The following is a 9,769-nucleotide window of genomic DNA, read 5'->3' on the forward strand; positions in this document are numbered from 1 at the left end:
CAAATCAGATGGCCAAAGTACTGGAGTTTCAACTTCAGCATCAGTCCTTCCAATGAATATTCAGGACTGATTTCCTTTAGGATTGATTTGTTGGATCTCTTTGCAGTCCAAGGAACTCTCAAGAGTCCTCTCCAACACAACAGTTCAAAAGCATCACTACTTCGGTGCTCAGCTTTCTTTTTAGTCCAACTCTCACATTCATACATGACCACTGGAAAGACCATAGCTTTGACCAGACAGACTTTTGTCGGCTAAGTAATGCCTCTGCTTTCTAACATGCTGTCGAGGTTGGTCATATATTTTTCTTCCAAGGAGGAAGCATCTGTTAATTTCAAGGCTGCAGTCACCATCTGCAGGGATTTTGGAGCCCAGAAAAATAAAGTCTCTTACTTTTTCCATCATTTCTCCATCTATTTGCAATGAAGATGCCATGATCTTAGGTCCATGCCATTTGCATGGACCAGATGCCATGATCTTAGGTTTCTGAATGTTGAGTTTTAAGCCAACTTTTTCACTCTCCTCTTTCACTTTCATTAAGAGGCTCTTTAGTTTTTCTTCACTTTCTGCCATAAGGGCAGTGTCATATGCATATCTGAGATTATTGATATTTTCTCAGCAATCTTGATTCCAATTTGTGCTTCATCCAGCTCAGCATTTTGCATGATGTATTCTGCATATAAGTTAAATAAGCAGGGTGACAATATACAGCCTGGATGTACTCCTTTCCCGATTTGGAACCAGTCTGTTGTTCCATGTCCAGTTATTGCTTCTTGAACAGCCCAGCATTTTGCATGACGTGCTCTGCATATAAGTTAAATAAGCAGGGTGATAATATAAAGCCTTGACATACCCCTTTCCTGATTTGGAACCAGTCTGTTGTTCCATGTCCAGTTATTGCTTCTTGACCTGCATACAGATTTCTTAGAGGCAGGTCAGGTGATCTCTTTAAGGATTTGCCAGAGTTTTTTTGTGATCCACACAGTCAAATGCTTTGGTGTAGTCAATAAAGCAGAAGTAGATGTTTTTCTGGAACTCTCTTGCTTTTTCAATGATCTACTGAATGTTGGCAATTTGATCTCTAGGTCCTATGCTTTTTCTAAATCCAGCTTGAACATTTGGAAGTTCAAGGTTCACATACTATTGAAACCTGGCTTAGAGAATTTTGAGCATTACTTTGCTAGTGTGTGAGATGAGTTCAATTGTGCGGTAATTCAAACATGTTTTGGCATTGCCTTTCTTTGGGATTGGAATGAAAACGGAACTTTTCCAGTCCTGTGGCCACTGCTGAGTTTTCCAAATTTGCTGACATGTTGAGGCAGCATTGTAATAGCATCATCTTTTAGGATTCGAAATAGCTCAACCGGAATTTCATCACCTCCACTAGCTTTGTTCATAGTGATGCTTCCTAAGGCCATGACTTCACATTCCAGGATGTCTGGCTCTAGAGGAGTGGTCAAACCTTTGTAGTTATCTGGGTCATGAAGATCTTTTTTGTACAGTTCTTCTGTGTATTCTTGCCACCTCTTCTTAATATCTTCTGCTTCTGTTAGGTCCATACCATTTTCTGTCCTTTATTGTGCCCATCTTTGCATGAAATGTTCCCTTGGAATCTCTAACTTTTGTGAAGAGATCTCTAGTATTTCCTATTCTTTTGTTTTCCTCTATTTCTTTGTATTGATCACTGAGGAAGACTTTCTTATCTCTCCTTGCTATTCTCTGGACCTCGATATTGAGGAGGGTATATCTTTCCTTTTTTCCTTTGCCTTTAGCTTCTCTTCTTTTCTCAGCTATTTGTAAGCCCTCCTCAGACAACCATTGTGCCTTTTTGCATTTCTTTTTCTTGGGGATGGTCTTGATCACTGCCTCCTGTACAATATCATGAACCTCCATCCATAGTTCTTCAGGCACTCTATTGGATCTAATCACTTAAATGTATTTGCCACTTCTACTGTATAATCATAAGGGATTTGATTTAGGTCATACCTGAATGGGTGCAAAGAATGTAATCAATCTGATTTCAGTATTGACCATCTGGTGATGTCCATGTATAGAGTCTTGTTTTGTGTAGGTGAAGGAGGGTGTTTGCTATGACCAGTGCATTCCCTTGGTAAAACTCTGTTAGCCTTTGCTTGCTTCATTTTGGACTCCAAGGCCAAATGTTCCTGTTACTCCAGGTATCTCGTGGCTTCCCACTTTTTCATTCCAGTCCCCTACAATGAAAAGGACATCTTTTTTTGGTGTTAGTTCCAGAAGGTCTTGTGTCTTCATAGAACGTTCAACATCAGCTTCTTCAGCATTAATGGAATTACTGGGTGTTGATATACTACTTAATAAATGATAGGGAGTAAGAGAAAAAGGCATCTTCTGAATAATAGGTGACTTGGGCGAGGTACTTATGGGAGAACAAATAACATTTAGGAAGGATAAATGGTACCTTAGGAGGATATATGGGAGTTAGGGGAGTTTTGTGATAATGTCTGTTTGTCCGGTGCTTTCTCAAAAAAAAAAAAAAAAGTCTTCCGAGACTTTTCCCAAAAAGCAAAGCAAAAATAGATAGATTGGTAGATGGGTAAAAATAAGGTGAAAAGTCTTAGGCAAATCTTATTTATCCAGAGGAACTTTCTCTAATTTTAACACTGCCTCGAAAAGTAAATCAAAAGTCAATTAAAAGGGACTCAAATACATTCCTTTCTATAGTTGAATGATGCACAGCTTCTTTATCCATTCATCTGTTGACGGACATCTAGGTTACTTCCATGTCCTAGCTACTGTAAGTAGTGCTGCAATCAACACTGGGGTACATGTGTCTTTTTGGAATTTGCTGTATGATGCAGAGAACCCAAAGTTGGTGCTTTGTGACAACCTAAAGGGGTGGAATGGGGAGGGAGCTTCAAGAGGGAGGGGCCATACACATACCTATGGCCAGTTCAAGTCAATGTTTGGCAGAAACCATCACAATATGGTAAAGTAATTATCCTCTAATAAGAATAAAAATTATAAAAAGTTAATTCATTTAAAAGGCAAAAGCTCAGGCAAATCTTGTCTCTCCATGAGGAAAGGCCTATGAATCTGTGATTAAAGTTACACATAGTAAGTTTTATGCCAATATTACCAATTGTAACACATCAAAACATTGACAGAAGCCATAACAGCAGTATCTAAATCTTTAGGTAGTGATAAAAACTGGAAAATACAAAAATGCTATCAATCAACACCACTAAATATTAATGGCAATTCTGCTTGTTTGGGTGCTGTTTAAATAGCTGGTATTAGAGCTCAGTCTGAGTTTGTAAAGGGCGTGGCTAAAATGGTAAAGAATCCACCTGCCATGCAGGTGACCTCAGTTTGATCCCAAGATCTGGAAGATCCCTTGGAGAAGGGAATGGCTCCACATTCCAGTATTCTTGCCTGGAGAATTCCATGGACAGAGGAACCTGGTGGGCTACAGTCCATGGGGTCACACAGAGTCAGAATTAATTGACTAACACTATCACTTAGAATATGGAAAATTCAACAGCGCTGATGTTTAAATCTACTAAAAAGTAACTTAGATGCAGAGAAACATCACTTAAAATGCTATATAAATTTTCATCATACACACATAATACAAAAATATTTTCCTTTAATAAAGATTTTCTCATCATGTTTAATGGGAAAGAATGAAATATCATGGAAACGGTCCAGTAGAGAAACTTTGCCTATTTATCTTTCTAAATCATGTATTTTTCCTTCCAAATCTGTATATCTTGTTCTTCTGTTTACAAAAGTAGGTCATCACACACATTTGACCCATCTGTAGATCCTCAAGAAGACACTCTAAAGGCATCAGATGCAAACTGAGCATCAACTGAAAGAAAAGGAAAGAATTATATTTTTTACCTAAAATACTTGGGTTAACTAAGATTAGTAAAACAAACAAACAAACCAACAAAACCTGAGACCTTTCCTAGTGTTCTGAAAAATGAAATACATCTATAGAAGACACAACATAAAATACTAATCAAGATTACAACTTTATAATCTGCTTATGGTCGCATGTGGGGCTGAGTATCAGAGCTCCTGGTTTTCTCATTCTTCATTCATGTACTCATGCAATTGAGTGAATTGATGAATACTCATGTATTCATGCAAAGGTTCTGTGACAAGTGCTGGAATTACAAGATGAAGATGACCCAGTCCATCCTGAAAAACGATATCCCTATGCTAGAAAAACAAACAAACAGGCAATTTCCATACAGAGTTACAAATACTAAGATTTAAAAGACGGCACAAGGAACACTCAGGAGGGGAAGCCAGCTTTGTGTCAATACTGCCAGTTTTTTGGTGGAGGTGATATGTATGTAGCTACCTGAAGGACAGGAAAAAGTACAAGAGATGGAGGGGAGAAACATGTACAAAGACCAGAGGTGAGCAAGCAAATCTGTGGGATCCTACACAGTCTGGCTGGTTAGATGCAGAGCTAAGCAGCAGAGTAAGGTAATGAGATAAGGCCAACTACTTTGGCAGGACCCAAATTGATGTGGGTGTTTGGAGCATGAGGATAAAAGATAAACTTGTGACGTATCTAGTGACAGAGAAATTTTAAAGTCACCCACCAAGTGACAGCTACACAAATGTGACTGCTTGAGTCTGAGTTTCCTAGCCTTAACCACTACCAGACACTTGAGAAGTTGATGAAAGCCACGTTTTCTGAGAATAGTGTCAGGGTGTAGGAAGATAGCTCCACAAGGATAGAGCAAGTAGAAGAAGGATACAACTAGAAATAAACAGAAATACACAGACCTTCAGAGACTGTTTTCAAGCTATGGTACATGATGAATAAATGAAGAAGGATATTTTTCACTATGACTGCTCATGTTTTCACATTTTTCATTAGCTATGTATAAAAAATATTTAACATAGCATGTGTTATCCAAACAATGGAAATAGACACCATTTATTGTTTACAGTGTATTTCAGAAATCAATGTCTAAATTTAATTCATACATTTTGGCAACATACCTTCTCTTAGTTCTCTAGCTATACTCCTGTCCAACTCCCGCTGCATCTGAAATAAGTCAAATATTTATCTTTAAGATAAACAAGCTATATGTTTATAACTTATGAAATGTGACTTTTAAATAATACTTTTAGAGACTAGACTTAACCTGAAGATTACTTCAGTAGAAAAAATAATCATATAAAAAAAGAAAATGAATTCCTACTTATTCTGCTTATAGATAACAGAGAATGTACCTATGGAATGCTATTTACATTAATTCGATAAAAAGTACAATAAAATATGTCTATCAAGTACACACAATTTCAGAGAATTAGGGAATGACCCATAATCCTCAGAATGACCCACAAGATAACTATCTTCTCCCCTAAAAGCTCCTGGCCTATATATGTACTTCTGAGACTTTATTTTGATTTCTAGGTGAGGATCCTGTTCAAATGGAGGAAGTAGTTTGAGTTGAATGTTAATAAGGAGAACACATCTGTGATTTTCTTTAAACTTTTCCATTTAACAAAAACACAGAAAGGTGAGAAAATTATATACAAGAAAACAATGTGCCAGCAAGACTTAATTCTGAAGATGTTTAGCGAGAAGGATTCTCTCATAAGTGTTAGTTTCCGAACTACATCCCATAGAAGGGGAAGGTCCCACAGGGCTCACTGCACGGTTGAGGAACAGAGAAGTCACAGCTGCAGGAGCTCTGGCCACTCTTTAGCTAAATGGTTCTATAGTTGTCTCCATTTTATATAACATGGTTCCACGCGTAAGATTTTTTTTTAGAAGAAAGGTTGTTTTATTTGAAGAAAAAAACTTTTGTAAGGTATGAGACTCATTGATTTACTCAAAGTTCCAAATTCTACAAAAGAAGTAACAAAGCCAATGCCATTCTTACTGAGTCCTGTGCCAGCTACTTCTGCAGGTTAAGAAAAAACAGATTTTTAATTATAACATGGACAAAATGAATATATAAATCCTTCTTATATAATTAAAAAAATACTTGTGGCATGACATGACTTTCTAACTAAATTATGTGCTTTAAATGCATAAATAAGAATAAACCAATAGCAAACACCTATTTGTAGCAGTTGATATAGTTAATTTAGAAATGATAAATATATTTTTAAAAACTAAACAGGGAACTTGAAGGAGAAAATCTTTATTTGAATCAAGCAGGCCTAAACTGAAGAGATTCGTCCTTAAAAGGATGTTCATTTCCTCCAGATAAAACCTGATTAACTAAAATCAGTCAGCATTGAACTATCCACATTTGGGGTTATTTAGAGCAAAATTTAAAACATGCAACAGATATCTCTTTACTGTCTAGCATACATCTATCCAAGCACTCATCATTAGTTAGTTTATACAAAAAGTATGAGTGTAATCTCAATTATAATCTGAGTCTGGTCAGAAATTATAGTTGAACTTCATTTCCTCAGCCTGAAGTTTCAAGGCGAGGACTTATATTCCTACCCTCCATTTGAGAAGAGAGGAGATTTATCTAACAGATGAGTTTGGGACAAGGAACTAAGAAGTGCTTGCTTGGTTCCAAATCTCTTCTTTGAAAAGATGTTATGTGCCCACAGCACCATGAACTCTGGTCTGCAGTAAGCAGCCTGTGTCTAGGATGGGGGTCAAGCATTTGCTTCCTCACCTTAGGCCTGCATGGGGAAGTATCTGAGTTGGGAAGAAGTTTTCAGAGGCCTGCTGTGACTGCACAGCTAAAGCACGTCCTCCAGTTTCACGGCTCTCAAGTACTAAGACCCAACATAGCCGCAGTGCTGTCGAAGAAACTTTAGGTTGCTCTTCTATGATGGCAAGATGTCAAATGAGAAAACAGGTTGAGACTGCATTTAACAAGGGCTACTTGTCTTTGCATCACCAACATCACAGAAACACTATCAAAATGATAAGCCCATGTGCATAGACTGAAATGGATATTTTAACCACAATGATTACACAATAAAAACTCGTTACAATTTCAAGACTCTGCATCATTACTATCTTAGATACCATTCATCCAGATGATGTCAAGATAGAGATAAAGCGAGCTTCATTTATAATTTTTAAATGTTTGCATTAACTACAAATTTAGAAACATTCTACAACTGCTCAGCAAGACAGTTTTTAGAAATTTAAATCAAAATTCTATAAGTAAAATAGCAATTAAAGACATACTCTTGTACAAAAAAAATAACAAAAAATGTTAATCTAAAACCAGAAATTAATCTTCTGATTTAGGATCACAAGTTTGTTTAATTCATAAAAAGTATTTATCTAGGATTCTTTCAAATAAAAACACATCTATATATGGTTACTGTTTAGATGCCAGTGATTCACTTATGCTTGCTGCTGTTAAGTCACTTCAGTCGTATCCGACTCTGTGCAACCCCATAGACAGCAGCCCACCAGGGTCCCCCATCCCTGGGATTCTCCAGGCACAAACACTAGAGTGGGTTGCCATTTCCTTCTCCAATGCATGAAAGTGAAAAGTGAAAGTGAAGTCACTCAGTCATGTCCAACTCTTCGCGACCCCATGGATTGCAACCTACCAGGCTCATCTGCCCATGGGATTTTCCTGGTAAGAGTATTCGAGTGGGTTGCCATTGTCACTTATGCTTAGGGGTAGATAAACTGTGGTGGGTACAGTAAAGCTTGGAAATGATTATGAACCACTGCTAAAGTGAAATCCATTAGAAAGTAAGTCAAACATCTTAAAGTATACTTTCAGTTACTAGGCAATAAGATTTCATTTCTAAAGTAGAATTTCAATGCAGCTTTTCAAGAAATTTAAAAAGTATCTCTTCAAAACAAGAGATCTAGGACAAAAAAAAAATATCATTAAATGTCTCCTTGATTAGCACAGTTAATGACAGCTTTTACTTAGTGTGCATGAGTCAAATAAACAACTCAGAAGTTCACCAAATTAAAAACAAGGATCATTCATATCAGGAATCTGAAACCCAATGAACAAAAGATAATAAAACTAACCTCAGTCAAGAAAATCTCCATGCTGTTATTTGAAGGGCATGGAATTGAGGTAGAAAACCCTACGTTTGCTCTTGGAGTAAGATTTCCGTTGAGCACTAAAGGATTATTGAAATTTCCAACACAAGGGGGTTCCAGGACTGGCCTCGTGCTAAGAGATCTGAGTAAAGATGTGTTCTGCTCCGTCTTCACCTCAAGTTTAGTGCTGATCACTGCCAGCCTCTCATGAGTCCTGGGGAAGATGGAAAACACCAACTTTACTCATGTTTCCCTAAATTATCTGCATTTTTAAAGTTGCCATATAGTAAATGGAATTCTCAATAAACTGTTTGAGCACTGAAAACACAGAGCAGACCTCCTGTAAACAATGATAGTTGTAACCTTATTCTAAAGAAGTACACATGTGTCTAGGGCTCCTCAAGTAACACGTAACAGTTGGGAGAAGAGAGAAAGGGCATCAGAGAGAAAGGGAGGTGGCCTCACAGTGACACCTGCTGCTTTCTGGGATACACCTGACTCCAGGAAACAGTTCAGGGATGAAGAAACACCCCATCCCACAAAGCCACTTTCAAGCATTTTCTTTCACCACCATTGTACACAAGTTTCACTCACAACCTCGGAGAAATTAAGCTTTTGGCTCTGAGGTATCACTTAGAGCCACAATATCAAGGGAGGATGAGAAAGTCAAAGGGTGAGACTGAAAAGAGCTAAAACGGCCCCAGGATCAATTACAAGTATCCTCTGCTTTTCCAAAGTTCACTTTATGTTACTTCACTTCTACAAAGGGCCTATGTCAGTACCTGTTTTTGATGATAGAGAAAAAAAAATCTGAAGACAATTTCTGGTCTCATTTAAAAAGCCAAAACTCTAAACAGTGATCAGTGTATGGTTTTACAGCAAGAGGCATCGCACTCCCCAAGCAGGGAGACTGGCCCCACTGAGCTCCTTCCCCGGAAGCCACTCCCCACATCTCAGCATCAAGTCCCCACAGCCCAAAACCTTGTCTGGGAGGACCTGTGCTTCACTTGTGCATATTCACTTTATGTATCGACTAGCAGAATGTGTCCTCGGGTACCTGCTTCTTTGCTTTATGCTGCTTTGGCTTTTGAAAGGCTGCCTAGGAGTGCTCTGCTTTCAGATAGTGGGGAAATCTGTACTAGGCACTGCAGGTGGGATCTGCCCTTTCCATTCTCCAGACCTCTCAGTCAGGTCTCTATATTACTTTTAGCCACTTTGTGATTTATCCTACCTTTAACCCATGTGTTAATTTCCCCCTATTTCATAAGTATGCCTTTACATAGTGTGGAAAAACTTGATACAGGACTACTAGTTTGTCTTAAGGCACCCCCTTAGCCATGACCATCTAGTTAGCTTTCACTTCCTACTAATCTCATGTACCCCACTCTATAAAAATGAGGCTTTAGAGACAAATTAATGAACTAAATTTAGTTTTTCTGATTCTTTGTTTTGACTTACTTGTCTAGTTTATCTTCCAATGACTTTCTAACTTCACATTCTACTAGGTTGAGTTGCTTATATTTTTCCAACTCTGCTTGATTAGAATCTTCTTGCAAACTTTTCATTTTGGAGAGTTCAGATTCCAAGTCTTTAATTCTGAGTTCCATCTGTTGAAATTCAGCTTGTGTCTAAGGCAAATTGAAAAAGATAACATTTTAAAAATAATCATTAACCTGGAAAATTATACTTGTTCCCTTTAGTTTTGAGACAGTGATTCAGAGAGTGATTTCAAAGGTAAAAAAAAAAAAAAAAGCAGAAGTTTAAAAG

General features: G+C 37.7%; 1 pseudogene; it reads right to left on the reverse strand.

Moving 5' to 3' along the window:
* Positions 1 to 3,710: 3,710 nt before the first annotated feature.
* The window catches only part of LOC104985564, a 24,352-nt pseudogene continuing 18,293 nt past the window's right edge, over positions 3,711 to 9,769 (reverse strand).

Source organism: Bison bison, unplaced genomic scaffold (assembly GCF_000754665.1).
Source record: "Bison bison bison isolate TAMUID 2011002044 unplaced genomic scaffold, Bison_UMD1.0 scf7180017845567, whole genome shotgun sequence".
Taxonomy (NCBI): domain Eukaryota; kingdom Metazoa; phylum Chordata; class Mammalia; order Artiodactyla; family Bovidae; genus Bison; species Bison bison.